Here is an 18,952-nt window from a genome sequence, read left to right as displayed (position 1 = left end):
TATGGAAGAACAGCTGCTGTAGGACTAGCCACCTGCTTTTGCGAACTTTGGCTATAGGTGAGTGGTGCTGTTAAAGTGACATCCTGACCCCATGTGCAAATGTGGGGAAAAAAGGGGACTGTAGATGGATGGACATTAGATACACTTAAGAGCATGTGAAGAAACTATTACAACAGCTGACTAGAATATGACCACATGATGTCAAGTTTTAAATTTACAAATGTTAAATACCAGTGACAAGTTTGAAATACATGGGCCCTATCTGACATCAGAGGGTCGGCCTCCTGATTACACCCACCTAACCACTTTCCATCCTGCACATGAATCAGTATACCCCTCTTCACCCCCCTTAAACACTACTTTTCATCTTTCTCATTTTTGAACTGCCCTCATTCACCACTCTTCCTCTCCCGTGGATTCCCTTGATATCTAGGTTATAAACCTTCCAAATACACAATTTGAAACAGGCAGCCTAGATATGTAACCTAATGAAAGCCTGTGGTATTGTACAGCATGACCACATGTGACAAATCCTAGAAGGTTATAGATTAGGCAGGAAAGTAATATAATTATTTACAGGTGTGTACAGAGGTACTTGGGTTTGTAATGAAATAAAAGGGGTGTGAATGTTAAAGGGAAGTAGAGTTACCTTTGTTAACGTGATTTGCCAATGCTCATACTGGCTTCACAGCATCTTATGATTAAGTGCCTCAGAGTGATTTCCCTCCTATTAATGATTGTTTTTAAAACATATTTTAATAAAGAGCTTTATATTTTGGCTATCCAAAGGTGATCTCTAGTCCCACCCCTTACCCTGTCATCCTATCCTCGTCTTTCCAAACTACTCCCTCGCCTCCACACACCCCACCTCCTCCTCCCACTTTCCTCTTTTACCTACTAGCCCTCCTATCCTATTCTTACCAGCTCTCTTCTACCTCTATTACCACTCCTTCTATATCTCTCCACTCAATTCTCCCCTCCCTCTACCTTATATTTCCTTCGTTAGCCTTAACTCCTCTTTCACCTGATTATTATCTTTCTTTGTATTATACACATATACTTCCTCCCTGACTACCTAATCTTTTACCTCTTCCCTTTAACCACCTCTAACTTACTTATTCATAAATATGAGTCTCAACTCATCCACACTGCTATTACTCTCAATTCTACTGTCAACTACTCTTTACTCTACCTACCTCCTTACCTTCATCGAGTACCCACTCCTTTTTCAGCCAAAACACTCACAGACACATACATCTTCCTCTTACACTTCTCACACTTCATTCTCTAATGCTAATTCCACCCCTAGTTACCACCTACCCAAATACCATAGGTACTCTCACCTCACCTACACCCTACCCTCAGATAGAAAAATAAGACCTCTAAACCTTCTCAGATTCAAAATCACATCTAAGCCTGATGATCCAACCTTACAAGATGGTGACATTCACCCCAACCCTGGCCAGCGTATCCTTCTTAGCAAAGCATCTAAACCTTTCACCAATAATACCCCCTCATAGGACATCTTAACATACTGGCGTAAACAACAAAGTACCCTACCTACACAACCTCCTAGATACTCACTGCTTTGACATTCTCTGTCTCTCTGAAACCTGGCTAAAGCCAGCCACTAAAGATACTGAGATTATACCACAAGGCTATAATATACTTAAACGGCCGTACTAAACGAAAGGGTGGTGGAGTAGCAATACTGTTTAAGAATCATCTTAATATCTCTACCCTTTCAGCCTGTCCAACCCAAGATACTAAGGTAGAAGCCATCATCACTAAACTTCAACTTAATGCTAAGAAAGCCCTTCACATCATCTTCATATACATACCTCCTGGAAACAATATACCAATTGTAGAAGACTTTCTCAATTGGGTTTCCATCAACTACCCCCAAGAAACTATAATTCTTGGCGACTTAAATATCGACTGGAATACTATTAATACTAACAATCCCACCTCTCATATTAACCTAAATGGTTTTACCCAAACCATTACCTCTACAACAAGGCTTAATAGGTCAAGTAGGAAACAGACTATTTTAGACTGGATTCTCATAAACAAAGTTAACATCACGTATAACGTTGGGACTATGCCTGATGACCTCAGTGATCATTGCTTAACTTACATTACAAGAGAGAAGACTGATTATCTTCACCTTCCTAATATAAGACAAATACGTTCTACTAAGCACTTTAAAGTCGACCTATTTCAAAACTAACTCAGAGCTTGTAACTGGAACCCCTTAAAGACTCTTCCACTTAATGAAGCAGTATTATTCTTTAATTCTACTTTCCTTTCTATTTTGGACAAACATGCTCCTGAGCGTACTATTAGAATAAAATCTAATACAGCCCCTTGGCTCTCAAAAGAAACTAAAAAACTAATCCTCTCTAAAAATAAGGTCTGGAACAAATGGAGATCCCATAGAATCAGCTCTGATTTTCTTCACTTTCGCCAACTTAGAAATCTTACCAAAAAAGCTATACTCACCGACAAAAGAAAGTTCTACTGCAACCTACAAGAAACCAACCCAAACAATTTTGGTCCTCAATCAATAGACTCCTTTCACCAGGAACAGCCAAAACTCCCTCTCCACTAAATGCTGACCCAGACACCCCTCTCCAAACTGCAAATGCTTTTAACTCATTCTTTACTGAAACTATTCAATCTCTCGCTAGACAATTAAACACTAATAACTTCTATCCTCCTAATAATGAAGTAAACTCTTCCTACTACTTCTCTCTACAACCCATCTCTACCTGTTTCATCTATAAACTTATTCTCAAGCTGAAACCTTGTACCCCCTCTGCCAACAAGCTCCCTTCACTTTTTCTGCAAAAGGCAGCCAAAGAAATTGCTTACCCAATTTCTATACTCATAAATAGGACCATCCAAGAGGGAACCATCCCTCATATCTGGAAAATCTCTCATATAATCACACTACACAAAGGCGGTAGCTCTATTGACTATTCTAACTTCAGACCTATTGCTCTTCTTTCTCCTTTAGCAAAAATGATGGAGAAATGTATTCATCAGCAACTTGTACAGTACCTCTCTCTTCACAATATTATAGCTAACTGTCAACATGGCTTTAGACCTCACCATAGCACCACCACTGCCCTCCTTTCCTTTGTAGATACCACTAACAGCAATCGCAACAATAATCTATTCTCCTCTGCCTTATTCATTGACCTTTCTAAAGCTTTTGACATGGTCAACCACTCTTCTTTAATTAGCATTCTTGAATCCCTCTCATTTGATAACCTTGCCATCAAATGGTTTACGTCATACCTCAGTAACAGACAACAAGCCGTTCGTTGGGAAAACCACATCTCCTCCTTACTCCCCATTACTATTGGAGTCCCTCAGGGCTCCATTCTTGGTCCTCTCCTCTTCTCCCTCTATTAATGATCTCCACTCTGTAATTCCTCAAGCTACCTGCATTCAATATGCAGACGACTCCACTATCATTTGCTCAGCATCCTCCTCTTCAGATCTAATCTCACTAACTCAAACTATGTTCAACACAGTAGAAACATGGTTCACTAGACGATACCTACTTCTCAATGCTAAAAAAAACAACCTTCTCCTCTTCACCCCCACCACTTTCATTACCTCCCCACTAAACTTCACCATCTCCTCAAACAACAACACTGTCATCTCTCCTGACTCCACAACTAAACTACTAGGAATAACCATTGATAACAATCTCTCTTTTGACCAACACATCAACAACACCATCAAATCAGTTAACAGAAAAATAGGAGCATTATACCGTATTAAATCATTTCTCACCCCATCTACTAGAGCTACTATTGCTCACTCCCATCTCATATCTACTCTCTTTTACGCCTCCCCTATCTTCACCAACCTCAAGAAAACTAACCTAAACAAACTAGCAACTTGCTACAATAACATTGCCCGCTTCGCCTCTAGTAACCCTTTTAGAACCCATCACTGCCACAATTTGAAACACTTAGGCTGGCCGGAACTACAAAACTATCTTATTATCTCACAACTTACTATTGCCCACAAATTACTGTACCAACCTACCAACACCCCTATACTATCACAACTTTTACTCCCTTATAACAATCTCACCTCTCTTCGTTCCTCTTGTAAACTTATGACCAAACCCATAAAGGCCCACAACGTAGCTGGTGACTCTCTTTTCACCAATACTGTAGGCAGAATATGGAATTCCCTGCCCAAAGAGTTAACTCTAATCTCATCCTTACCTCTTTTCAAACAACATATCAAACTGTACTTCCAAAACCACTGGCTTTGTTCTTGTAGTACTGCAGGCTAACTTCCCTCTCCTCACCCTCTCTTTACCTTTAACCCTTCTTTTGCTTAATAATTAGACACTACCCTGTTTCTTTTCCCATGCTGTCCCACTATGCTCTGACCTACTTCTCTCATCTCTCCCACCTCCTCCTGACTGTCTTCCTTCTTTTCCTCTCTCTCTTCCTGACCCCTGGCTCTTTCCTTTTATTCATCTTACATTCTCCTTCTACTTCTCTACCCTTCTGAGCTTCAACTGTTATCCATATGGCAAATGCCTTATTGCATAACCTTTATGTACTAGGTAAAATGCTTTGAAACTGACCAAACATTATGTATGATTTTAAACTGTTTGAGTTCCTTAATGTATGTTGATTTTATTAACAAATTGATTTATATTTCTATTTTTATTGTATGTCTTTATTAACAATATGTCTGTCTGTCATTATTATGTTATGTGTGGAGCTTTTCGGGCCTCTACTTAAAATGGACATATATCCAGCTAGACTAGCTCGGCCAACAAATGTAAAATAAAATAAATAAATAAATAAATGTCCTCCCTGTGTTCCAGTGGGTTTCTTCCTGCATTACAAAGACATGTACTAGGTGGATTGGACACACGAAGTTGGCTAGAGGTGTGAGTGTGTGATATGGAAGAACAGCTGCTGTAGGACTAGCCACATGCTTTTGCGAACTTTGGCTATAGGTGATTGGTGCTGTTAAAGTGACACCCTGACCCCATGTGCAAATGTGGGGAAAAAAGGGGACTGTAGATGGATGGACATTAGATACACTTAAGAGCATGTGAAGAAACTATTACAACAGCTGACTAGAATATGACCACATGATGTCAAGTTTTAAATTTACAAATGTTAAATACCAGTGACAAGTTTGAAATACATGGGCCCTGTCTGACATCAGAGGGTCGGCCTCCTGATTACACCCACCTAACCACTTTCCATCCTGCACATGAATCAGTATACCCCTCTTCACCCCCCTTAAACACTACTTTTCATCTTTCTCATTTTCGAACTGCCCTCATTCACCACTCTTCCTCTCCCGTGGATTCCCTCTATATCTAGGTTATAAACCTTCCAAATACACAATTTGAAACGGGCAGCCTAGATATGTAACATAATGAAAGCCTGTGGTATTGTACAACATGACCACATGTGACAAATCCTAGAAGGTTATGGATTAGGCAGGGAAGTAATATAATTTTTTACAGGTGTGTACAGAGGTATTTGGGTTTGTAATGAAATAAAAGGGGTGTGAATGTTAAAGGGAAGTAGAGTTACCTTTGTTAACGTGATTTGCCAATGCTCATACTGGCTTCACAGCATCTTATGATTAAGTGCCTCAGAGTGATTTCCCTCCTATTAATGATTGTTTTTAAAACATATTTTAATAAAGAGCTTTATATTTTGGCTATCCAAAGGTGATGTCACTTAAGGCACAGCTTAATGTGCTCTCACAGGCTTTAATGGACATGTCCTACACTGCCCCAGGATGACCTTTTTCTTTGCTCAGTATATAAATTTTTGTTGTAATGGAGCTTTTCTCCCCGGGCTTCTACTGAAACAGGCCTTTGGCCCAGTCAGACAGTCCTGGTAAACGAAGGTTGTTGTGTCTTTATAAAATAATGTTGCAGATGTGAGAAGCTGTGACTGTTTAAAGTCTATGAACTTACATAATGCATTCTGTACTTGTAATACCGTTGTGGCTGAAGTTCATTGTTTAGTTTCTGTTGCATCACCATATAGAAAATGTGAAAAAGCAGAAAAACATCATTGGATGGGCAGAAACACTGGACTGGTAGTTTGTGCATCACCTACCATGGTGTATAGGTAAGACTGTTTTCATCAGCTGATTTGATTATATCTGCTACAAATACTGAATGAAGAAAGTTATGAAAGTGGAGACTTTTTTTGTAATAGTGGGATTATTTTTGAATATGGCAAAATATAAAACGTATGGGGATATTGTAAATCTGGTACGAATCTGCTTTCATTAGAAGTGTTATTGGGGTATTAAGGATTCATTGTGGAAGCAGAGAAGTAGTAAAAAAGACAAATGGGAAGACAAACTGAGAGAATTAAAGTATTGTGCAGGTTTGGAAAGTTTGTGGGTTGACTTTCCAAACAAGGTTTATTATTGCATTCTTTTTTTCAGGAATTTACCTTTTGGGGGTATATGCATTTTCTATGGAGAAAGATAAAGAGTTATTAGAATAGTACTTTAATGTGGTATTCAAAATTAAGTCCAGTAAACAGTGAAGTTTTGTTTAATAAAAAAACACTAGGCATGGGTTAGGTTTGGAAGTCAGATAATATAACCCAGCTTCACTGCATTTGTTTTTGATATTACAAATGTAACAGCTGAGTAAGACATAGTGTTAGGGAGATGTCTGTGTGTAGAACGTGAAGATTTCTAAAAACACGCTGGAAAACAGAAAAAGTGTAGTGATTTGGAGGGAGAGGTGGGGAATCATCATAAAATAGTATTCAATTTGGAAATGGAAATGAAAAAAAATACCCGCAAAACCTTAGTTACTTGTAGAGACTGGAGCCTTGGTCATTATACTCGGTGTTGTACAGCCTTCTGAGTGGTGACCTGTGCCCTTAGGGATACTGTATTTTTTTATCCCTTTTCCTTAACAAATTAAATTGTGTGGTCAGTAACAGAGCCAGACATCTCAGCCCTCCTCAAGGGATAAGTACAACCAACTGAAGAGATAGGTTAATCACTCAGCACATTCCCTTTTTCTAGAACATACTTCTCATGCACGTCAACCAGTGTGAGAGTTGGCAAAGCATGCATGGCCTCTGCTCAAAATTGTCTTCTATATCCCATGATCCTGTAAACATTCCAGCCAAAACTTTCTCACCACTTTTTGATACCACCAAATGTCACTGTTTTACACACATCACTATTGAAAAAGACCATATCCTCTGTCTAACTTACGTTGTCCTTCAATCACTCTTTACCTTCTTTCTATTCCTTCTTTGTCTTCGCATATGGCACAGTTGATGACCCTTCCATCTCCACGTCATATTAATATAGCTGCTATGAGCATAAGCTCATTATTTTCAGTTCAGATGATTATAACTGGATGTGTCCTGTACTGTACTGTCTACTCTAACCTTGTACGTGATACACAACGCACCAAACTGCAACATAATTTGGTATAAAAGCTGCAACATAATTTGGTATAAAAACTGTGTTTTTGTTTTGTGTACACACATACCCATATACAATATTCTGCCTGTACTCTGCTGATCCACTACTGTTTAAACTGTGTCCTTTAGGATCAGAACATTTCCATGGTTAATAGTTCAAAATAAGCAAATGTTTATTCCCGCCTTATTCATCTCCTCAATATAACATTCCACAAGGTTTAATCTTTCGGGCACCCTCATTTCTTATTTATCAGTAGTCTTACCTGGGGTACTAGGGACTTAATGGATTTCTTTATACTGATGGCTTGTCCTTCTGTTTTCAGTCTCTTGTCCTCCTAGGTCAGAACACATACTTACCAAGGACTTTCCTGAAGTCACTGCGTGATTTGCGATACAGTACCTAATGGTCAGCTGCTCTACATTGGTGAATACCTGCCTTTACCCAATTCTTTAATTCAAGTCTTGAACTGGTGTCCATCAAAGCCACATCTGTGCATGCCAAAATGCATGGGTCTTGAGGCCAGGAAAAACACTAGTCAATGGACATTGCTTATGTAGGCTTTTCCTCACAGTTAGTGCTTCTTTCGATAAATTGCACAGATTGAAATAATGAAATTGGTTTGCTTAGCTCATATACACAGGCATAGATTTATTTTCTAAGGAGGACTGGCTGACTGCCCACTGAGGCTTGAGTGGATCCATATGTTATAAAGTAAATTATTTACTTGTGACTTTAGCCCACCACTTGGACAAAGGATTAGTTTTAGGGAGGTTACCACGTCTCTTACTGCTGTTGGTACACCTGCATCTCATGTGCATCTCCTACCTGTTCTCCAAACCCAAACTAGGTTAGACTATGGAGCTTTCTCCAGTCCATAAAATTTGTGTAGAATACACTTCCTGCAGATCTCATAACTTTTCACCCACACTCTTCCTCACTCTCCCTATTGTGCACTCACCCCTAATCACAGCACAGCGTGCCTCACCCTACCTCACATGGTAGTACTCACCCCTAATCACAGCACAGCGTGCCTCACCCTGCCTCACATGGTAGTACTCACCCTAAATCACAGCACAGCATGCCTCACCCTACCTCACATGGTAGTACTCACCCCTAATCACAGCACAGCGTGCCTCACCCTGCCTCACATGGTAGCACTCACCCTAAATCACAGCACATTGTGCCTCACCCTGCCTCACATGGTAGTACTCACCCTAAATCACATCACAGCGTGCCTCACCCTGCCTCACATGGTAGTACTCACCCCTAATCACAGCACAGCGTGCCTCACCCTGCCTCACATGGTAGTACTCACCCTTAATCACAGCACAGTGTGCCTCACCCTGCCTCACATGGTAGTACTCACCCTTAATCACAGCACAGTGTGCCTCACCCTGCCTCACATGGTAGTACTCACCCCTAATCACAGCACAGCGTGCCTCACCCTGCCTCACATGGTAGTACTCACCCCTAATCACAGCACAGCGTGCCTCACCCTGCCTCACATGGTAGTACTCACCCCTAATCACAGCACAGCGTGCCTCACCCTGCCTCACATGGTAGTACTCACCCCTAATCACAGCACAGCGTGCCTCACCCTGCCTCACATGGTAGTACTCACCCCTAATCACAGCACAGCGTGCCTCACCCTGCCTCACATGGTAGTACTCACCCTAAATCACAGCACAGCGTGCCTCACCCTACCTCACATGGTAGTACTCACCTCACAGCACAGTGTGCCTCACCCTGCCTCACATGGTAGTACTCACCCTAAATCACAGCACAGTGTGCCTCACCCTACCTCACATGGTAGTACTCACCCTAAATCACAGCACAGTGTGCCTCACCCTACCTCACATGGTAGTACTCACCCTAAATCACAGCACAGTGTGCCTCACCCTACCTCACATGGTAGTACTCACCCTAAATCACAGCACAGTGTGCCTCACCCTACCTCACATGGTAGTACTCACCCTAAATCACAGCACAGTGTGCCTCACCCTGCCTCACATGGTGTAAGTGCAGATTATCATTATCTGTCTGATCTATTGAATACCTGCCAAACACCCGAGTCTTCCACAAAATTTTGCTATACATTGCCTATGTTACTGTGTCACTTCTGACTCCTATATTATTCTGTTGTATATTGTTAGATGCTGTTATTACTCCTGTATATTGTTAAATTCAGTTATTAACTATCTAAATAATTTCTTAAGTATGTACATTGTTTTTTTGGAGCTTTTTCCCAAGGCCTCCACTGAAAATGGGCTCATTTCAGCCCAGTGGACTTTCCTGGGTAACAAACACAAGTAAATAATAATAATAATAATAAATAAATAATTCCTTTAGAGTGACCAGCTTTGTGGTGCAGAAGGAAGAAACCCTGTCTATAACCCAGGTGCCCTGAGTTCAAGTAGCAGCTTGAGCACTGGAAAAGCTGGGTGGGGATAATGGATGTGAGCACCTTCTGCCAGTTCACCAGTCCTGGGTAGCTGAGACAGCATTCCAGTCAGCTGATGACAGTGCACCAATCCTGAGAGTAGAGAGGATACTAGTCAGCTGATGACAGTGCACCAATCCTGGGAGTACAGAGAGACAATTCTAGTCAGTTGATGACAGTGCACCAATCCTGGGAGTATAGAGAGCGGATTCTAGTCAACTGATGACAGTGTGCCAGTCCTGGGAGGACAGAGAGAGGATTATAGTCAGCTGATGACAGTGCACCAATCCTAGGAGTACAGAGACAGGATTGTAGTTAGCTGATGACAGTGCACCAATCCTGGGAGTAAAGAGACAGGATTCTAGTCAGCTGATGACAGTGCGCCAATCCTGAGAGTACAGAGAGAGAGAAGATTCTAGTCAGCGGATGTCAGTGCGCCAATCCTGAGAGTACAGAGAGAGAGAGAGGATTCTAGTCAGCGGATGACAGTGACTGTGCACCAATCCTGGATGTACAGAGAGGATTCTAGTCAGCTGATGACAGTGCACCAATCCTGGGATTACAGAGAGACAATTCTAGTCAGCTGATGACAGTACACCAATCCTGGGAGTACAGAGAGAGGATTCTAGTCAGCTGATGACAGTGCACCAATCCTGGGAGTACAGAGAGGATTCTAGTCAGCTGATGACAGTGACTGCACCAATCCTGGGATTACAGAGAGACAATTCTAGTCAGTTGATGACAGTGCACCAATCCTGGGAGTACAGAGAGAGAGAGAGGAGTCTAGTCAGCTGATGACAGTGCACTAGTCCTGGGAGTAGAGAGAGAGGATTCTAGTCAGCTGATGACAGTGTGCCAATCCTGGAAGGACAGCTTCAAGATTTCAGACAGCTGATGACAATGCACAAGTTGTGGAGGACTGAAGCAGGATTCAGGTCCTGTCTTGCCAGCTCATTCATCTTGTGGAAAGGAATTGGTTCCATGTTGACATGTTTGCTTACAAAAAAATGCCTCAACACTGGGGAACGTGGACTTAGCACGCCCAAGAGAATAATATTGGCCCTTATAGGCATGGATTTATGAACATGTTTACAGTATAGGATGGAGTAGAAGGCAGGTGCTATGATGCAGCGGCCCACTGAGACAGGGGTAGGTATAAAGCTGCCTTGCTGCTGCTGATGTGTGCATTGGTGCTGTGTAGTTGTTAAACGGTGGTCAGTAGTGCAGTCTGTGTAGGACTTAGTGTGAAGGAGTTAAACAAATCATCCTGTCTGATGGAATGAAGATCACTTCCCTACAGCAAGTATGTAGAAGAAGAGGCATAGACAAGACACAGATCACCCTTATTGTTGCCTGGGTAATAGTCCCATGGACAGCTTTTCCTTGTCTGCTGGGGCTACCCAGAGCAGGGTAACAGACTCGAGTTCTGTAGTATAAATAGGACCTGCTGGACAGACAGGTATGTATCCCAGGGACGACTCCTTCTCTGGCACAGGTTCCACATCCATGTGAAGCAGAGCTCCTTCCTAACCCAGTTCAAGTGCAACTTGGACAGTTCAGGGACAGTAATTCATCCCTGGTTTGGCACCTGTATCTCTAACTGACACAGTCAGCCTGTAAATGGTTCATTTCCCAGGCTGCTGCTTATAAATGTTTAATTTCCCAAGCCCCTGCTTACACTTATCTAGGGTATCAGTACTTGTCAGAGATATGGAGGCATGGCTACGCTTAGCACTACCTTTGTGGTCATTAGCCTATTGCGCACCTATGAACCTATAAGTCTAATTTTCAGAGGATTAATGGTTTACAGGTATAAGGGGGAAAAGGGCTTATAGGAAATTGTTAGGTCTCAAGCTTCATGCAGCACACCTTACAAAACCTAGAGGATATTCCAGGGTGACTCTCTGTCACTGCTGCTATTCTGCCTTGCCCATAACCCTTTAAGCTGCCTACTTAACAGCTTAGACCATGGCTATAATCTGGCTCCTAGAAAGCAACAAAGTGAAAAAACTTCTTATCTTCTCTTTGTCGAAGATTTAAACTGGATAGCTCATCAGATGAGGAACTGAAAGCATAACTGCAAGTTGTCAAAACTTTTTCAGATGATATAAGAATGTCATTTGGTCTTAATAAATGTGCAAAAGTAACCTTTAAAGCAGGAAAACTGCAGCACCAGGAAAACATCAGTTTGGGACAAGAATGTGATATAAAAGAACTTGAGCAAGAAGGAATGTATAAATATTTGTGAATTGATGAAGGCTCAACAATAAAACATGAACAAATGCGAATAAAACTCAGTAAGGAATATTTTAGAAGACTTAAATTAATCCTGAAAACAACAAAATCCAAGCTATAAACCAATTTCCTCTTCCTGTTCTAACTTACAGTTTTGGAGTGACTGACTGGCCCCAAAACGTGTTGGATAGATTAGATAGGAAAACAAGAAGGATGCTTCATGCTCATCAAATGATTTATAAAAAAATAGTACATACCAAGATTATATGTTCCTCATTCTGAAGGACGGCTGGACCTCCTTGAAACTGATTATATGTATAGATCTGCAATCGTGGGACTCCACATATATCTGCTGACGTCACAAGACCCAAACGTAGTGAAAGTTTTGAAACATGAAGAGAATACATCTAAGATGATTTCACTGCTTAATCTAGCAGAAACATATCAGCATCAAGCAGGAATGGAAATCAAACCAGAAGTAGATAAAAATCAGGCAGCAACTGAATGTGCCAAAAAACAAAAGAAAGAATATAAGGTGAAGGATCAGACGAGAAGGCAAGAAATGTGGAAAATGCATAAATATAGTTGCAAGTATCGAAAACTTCTGGAAGAACCTCATGTTGATCTGGAACGAACGCACAAATGGTTATGGAGAGACGGATTCAAACCAAGAGATGAAAGTTTAATATTGGTGGCCCAAGATAGTGGGCTGCAAATACAATGGTTATGCAAAGTCCATTGAACATGTGGGAGAAACAGATAAATATAGGTTTTGTAAAACCAAATTGGAAACAGTTGCACACCTCGTTACTGGTTGCGACATACTAATGGCAGAAGGACTGTATACTGAAAGGCATAATAATGTGGCAAGACTGTTGCACTGGGGATTGTGCAAACATTATGGTACTGAAGTGGCTGAAAAACACTGGAAACATGAGCCACAAAGCATCATAGAAAATGAAGAAGTTACATCACATGGAATCATCCGTTACCAACAGTCCAAAATATAGATGCTAGAAAAATGGATATAGTGGTCCAGGAAAAGAAGACAAATATAGCATTGATCATTGTAATTGCTACAGCCAGTGACTACAGTGTCTTGCATACAGAGAGACACAAAGTCATAAAATATCAGAATCTGCAGACAGAAATGAGAGCAATGTGGAAGAAAGAAACCCAGACAGTTCCAGTAGTAGTAGGAGTAATGGGGCTTATAAAAAAGAATTTACAATTGTATTAAAATTGTTACCAATCCATGTAACCCTATATAGAAGAAGTCATTACTGGGCACATTGTGGGTGCAACAAAGAAGAGCACTTTTGACTGACATCAAAGACTGAAACAATATTAATTTCATGAACTTTAATCATACAGAGAGACACAAAGTCATAAAATATCAGGATTTGCAGGCAGAAACGAGAGCAATGTGGAAGGAAGATACCCAGATAGTTTCAATAGTAGTAGTAGAAGCTATAAACCAATTTGATCTTCTTGTCCTAACTTACAGTTTTGGAGTGATTTACTGGCCCCAAAACATGTTGGATAGATTAGATAGGAAAACAGGAAAGATGCTTCATGCTCACCAAATGATTTATAAAAATCGGTGTATACCAAGATTACATATTCCCTGTTCCGAAGGGTGGATGGGACTCTCTGAAACTGATTACATGTATAGATCTGCAATTGTGGGACTTCACACATATCTGCTGACCTCACAAGACCCAAATGTAATGAAAGTTTTGAAACATGAGGAGACTAAATCTAAGATGGCTTCTCTGCTTAATTTAGCAGAAGCATATTGGCATCAAGCAGGAATGGTAGTCAAACCAGAAGTAGATAAAAATCAGGCAGCAAATGAATGTGCCAAAAAACAAAAGAAAGAATATAAGGTGAAGAAGCAGATGAGAAGGCAGAAAATATGGAAAATGCATAAATATAGTTGCAAGTATAGAAAACTTCTGGAAGAACCTCATGTTGATTAGGAACGAACGCAGGAATGGTTAAGGAGAGGCAAATTCAAACCAATAGATGAAAGGTTAATATTGGCAACCCAAGAAAGTGGGCTACGTACACGCTGGTTTACAAAGTCCATTGAACATGTGGGAGAAACAGATAAATGTAGATTTTGTAAAACCAAATCAGGAAAAAGTCGCACACCTCGTTACTGGTTGCGACATACTAATGGCAGAAGGATTGTATACTGAAAGGCGTAATAATGTGGCAAGACTGTTTCACTGGAGATTGTGCAAACATTATGGTACTAAAGTGGCTGAAAAACACCGGAAATATAAGCCACAAATCATCATAGAAAATGATGTTTATATCACATGGGATTACCCATTACCAACAGTTCAAAAGATAGATGCTAGAAAACCAGATATAGTGGACCAAGAAAAGAAGACAAAAGTAGCATTGATCATTGAAATCACTACAGCCACTCACTATAGTGTCTTGCATATAGAGAGACACAAAGTCATAAAATATCAGGATCTGCAGGCAGAAATGAGAGTAATGTGGAAGAAAGAAACCCAGACAGTTCCAGTAGTAGTAGGAGTAATGGGGCTTATAAAAAAGAATCGACAATCATATTTAGATATGTTACCAATGAATGTAACCCCGTACGAATTGCAGAAGGAGTCATTACTGGGCACATTGCAGGTGCTGCGAAGAGCACTTCTGCCTGACATTAAAGATTGAAACAATACTAATTTCATGAACTTTAATTGTACTTTGACTTAGGAATGGGGTCCATTCCTGTCATGGTATTAGAAACCCAAAAGATTTGGAGAAAATAAAAAATTAAAGAAAAGAAAGAATCAAAAAATGAAAAAAAAAACACACAATGTGCACAAGTCCCAGGATAAAAAGTGCCTAAATTCTGATACATGCACTGGTGCCAGGACTGGAAAAAACTGACAGTGTAGAATCCTCAAGACATGGAAACATTCCTACAATGGGGTTAGGCCAGGCTTAGGGGGAGGATAGACCCCCCCCCATTATAGAAGGATGTAGCAGTCCACAAAAACTGATAGGCCAAAAAAGAGCCATAAAAACTATACAGTGGACTATTGATGATAAGAAATAAATGGTGTATTGTTGCTATTAAGAATGAAGCCCAGAATTTCCAGACATTAGATCTACAAAAAGTTTGAGAGAAATTAGAGGAAAGAAAAATTGTTCCACAAGAAAAACTGTCAAAAGCTTCAAATACAAATTTCTGTTCATTAATAAGAACAGATTTATGCAAAAAGATATAGATGAAATAACCGTGGGTCATTCAGAAAAAGAAATGACTGAAGAAGTGTGCAAATGCAAAGAACAAAATCTAGAGATTTCTGAAAGGTCTAAAAAAGAAATATGGACATGGGAAAGAAAGAGAGACCTGATATGGTGCAATAGATATGCAAAGGAGAAAGCTAAATCAGTATTTAAAAAAAAAAACAGTTCCAAAGATATTCAAAGAGAAATACAGGCAAAGGGACCTAGAGGAGAAAAAGTTCACAGTACAAAAAATAAGGTCACAAAGGGAGAACATAAGTAAAGTAGAAGTTAATTCAAATAGAAGTTGAAGTTATGGAATACCTGTCAAGTGAAGGATTTAGTGTAGAAAGTCTAACACAGGTTATGCCACAACATAGTGGAACAATGAGTCCCCCTAGGTAAGGAGAAACAGGAGGAGCAGGAGACAGTTGAAGAAGAAATATGGACATGGGAAAGAAAAAGATTTAATATGGTGCAATATTTATGCAAAAGAAAGCAAAACTAACCAATAAAAAAGCAGCACCAAAGATATTTGAAGAAAAATACAGGCAAAGGCATCCAGATAGAAACATTTTACAATACAAAAAGATAAGAAAACAGAGGGAAAGTAGAAAAGAGGATTAGTAATAGCAAAGTTAAAGAAACAGAAAGTGAAGTTGTAGATTACTTGTGAAATGAAGGATTTAGTGTAGAAAATCTAACTCTGATAGCATCACAGTATGATAGAACAAGGAGTTCCCAATTTAAGGAAAAATCATTGGAGCAGGAAGCATCTGCTCAATTACTATATAAAGATACGTTGAAGTCTTCGGTAGGAACCAGAACATAAAGTTCATTTGGAGTTGTACAGCAAGGGAAGGACCAGGAAACTGTGGCAACTCTGATGCAGCCAATGTTATGGAGTGATAGGCCAGTGAGTTCCCATATGAAAGAGCAGTGGATGACACAGGATGAAGCTGAAGAGAATATGGCACAGGAAGATGTTCTGGAACTTTCTGTAGAATGCCCTAGGAACAGAGAAAAAAGAATGGACTCTTAGTTTAGAAGAAGATGATCTAAGGGATGAATTACTTGATTTAATAGACATGGATTGATTTATTAAGATTAATGAAAGAAATAGATTACAGAAAGTCAGTAAGACCCAAAATGTTAGAAGTTTGATTAAAAAAAAAAACAGTAATCGAGACTGTTCATAGAAATTCATGCAGTATAACAGAAGTAATTAGGATATATTACTGTGCAGCTAAATTAATAACCGACAAAGTCTTTCAAAAAACACACAGGTCAGTAAGGGAAAGGAAGGGGAGAAATCAAAAGGCCCTCATGGAAGTACTGAATAGAGAAATCTGTAAAGCAATTGAGAAGTGTCGCTGTTAGAGTATAGAACAGGGAACAGATCAACAAAAAATACTTTTTAATATGGTGCAATATTTAAGTGTGATAAAAGCAATGCACAGCAGTAGAACAGACCAGGATCTATCACACACCATTGTGAATAATAAATTAAAGATATCAGCACAGGCAGAAAGACTTTAAGATATGCAGATAAATATGAAGGAAAAGTACAAAACAAGCAGAACCCAAAAAAGTTTTATAGACATTTGGGAAACCAGGCAAAAGAAATAGAAACTCCACCAAAAAAGAAACAGACACATTTTAGAGAAATGTCTATGAAAATATTGTGGAACATAGCAAAGATGCTGAAATAATAAGAAGTTCAAATGTACAGGATATGAAATGGGATGAAGTAACAGCCAGAGAAACTGAAACAAAGTTAAGTAATGTTCCTAACTGGAAAACCCCAGGCTCCGCTACAGTATGTAACCTCTGGCTAAAAGTATTAACATATTTACATGAAGAGTTAGCCACAGATAAGAACTGTTTATATGCACCTTGAACAGACACCAACCTGGTTAACAACAGGAAAATTATACTCCTACTTAAGAGGGAACCTGCAATGTATCCTAAAAGCTATAGACCAATAACATGCCATCCAGTGATGTATAACACTGGAATTGATGCAGACAGAGTTTATAGTCATTTATAGGAAAACTCAGTCATGGCAATTGAACAAAAGGGTAACTAAAGAAACTCATATGTAACAAAGGATCATTTGTTGTTAAAGTTATAATGGAGAACTGTAAAAAGGGGAAGAATCCAAGTATGGCATGGATAGACTACAAAATAGCGTTTGACAACATCCCACATTCAAAGATAAAAGTGCTTATAAAAGTACAAAAATACAAACTACATTTATCAATTAGTGACCATGAAATACTGGCAAACCATTTTGCAGCTAAGCCATGATAAAGGACAAATTGTTATCCCATGGATAAAACTTCAAGGGGGATATTTCAGGGTGACTCTGTCGCCATTGCTCTTTTGTCCTACCCTTAACCCATTAAGTCTTCTACTTAACAGATTAGTTATAGCTATAATTTGGCTCCCATAAGAGAACAAAGTGTGAATACCTCTCATCGTTTTGAGTATAATTTAAAACCATAGTTCATCAGATGAGGAACTGAAAGCACAATTGCAAAGCTTTCACAGATGATATCAGAATGTAATTTGGTCTGGATAAATGTGCAAAACCAACCTTTAAAGCATGAAAACTGTAACACCAAGAAAATATCAGTTTGGGACAGGAATGTGATATTAAGGAACTTGAGCAGGGGGGAGGGTATAAATGTTTAGGAACTGATGAAGTAACTACAATGAGACATGAACAAATGCAAATAAAGCTTAGTAAGAAATGTTTTAGAAGACTAAAATTAATACTGAAAACCACCCTGACCTGTAGGAAAAAAGTACAAGCTAGAAACCAATTTGCTCTTCCCATTCTAACTTACAGTTTTGGGGTGATTGATTGGCCCCTAAAAGCATTGGATCAGTTGGACAGGAAAACAAGAAAAATGCTTCACACTTTTCAGATGATATATAAAAATCAGTATATACCGAGATTATATATTCCTCATTCTGAAGGAGGTGTGGGCCTCTTCGAATTGATTACATTTGTAGATCTGGAATTGTAAGACTATATACATATTTATTTATTTTATTAAAAAAGCCCTTTGCCGATACAAAAACCCAACGAAAATCAACAGAAACCAAAAACTGAAGGTACCAATGTAGATCAAATCATATATCCAATGCGAAAACAAATATAGTAGTCCAGTGTAGTAAAATCACACAAGTAAAGTTTAATGGTAAGTGCTTTCACAATACAACTAAGGATTGCTTCATCAGACAACTGAATGAAATTACTGGACAAATTTTAAAATGAAACCTATTACAAACACACCAATCAAAAGTGAAATAGCTGAGAAGCATGGAAACATGACACACAAAGCATTATAGAGAATGATTAAGTTTATATCACATGGAATTGGCCATTACCAATAGTTCAGAAAGTAAATGTGAGAAAACCAGATATAGTAGTCCATAAAAAGAAAACAAAGGCAGCATTGGATCAGTGAAATTGCTACAGTCAGTGATTACACTGTCTTACGTACACAGAGACATAAAATAAAAGGATTTGCA

The 18,952-nt window shown here is 39.4% G+C and overlaps 1 protein-coding gene across 1 annotated transcript in view; it reads left to right on the top strand.

Moving 5' to 3' along the window:
• Positions 1-18,952, top strand: part of LOC122798782 (zinc finger protein 182-like) — a 195,595-nt gene that overhangs the window by 63,583 nt on the left and 113,060 nt on the right. The window lies entirely within an intron of this gene.

This window comes from Protopterus annectens, chromosome 3.part1 (assembly GCF_019279795.1).
Source record: "Protopterus annectens isolate FY-2018-M chromosome 3.part1, PAN1.0, whole genome shotgun sequence".
NCBI lineage: Eukaryota > Metazoa > Chordata > Ceratodontiformes > Protopteridae > Protopterus > Protopterus annectens.
Note: the sequence above shows the minus strand (reverse complement) of the source record. Positions and strands in the feature narration are given on the sequence as shown.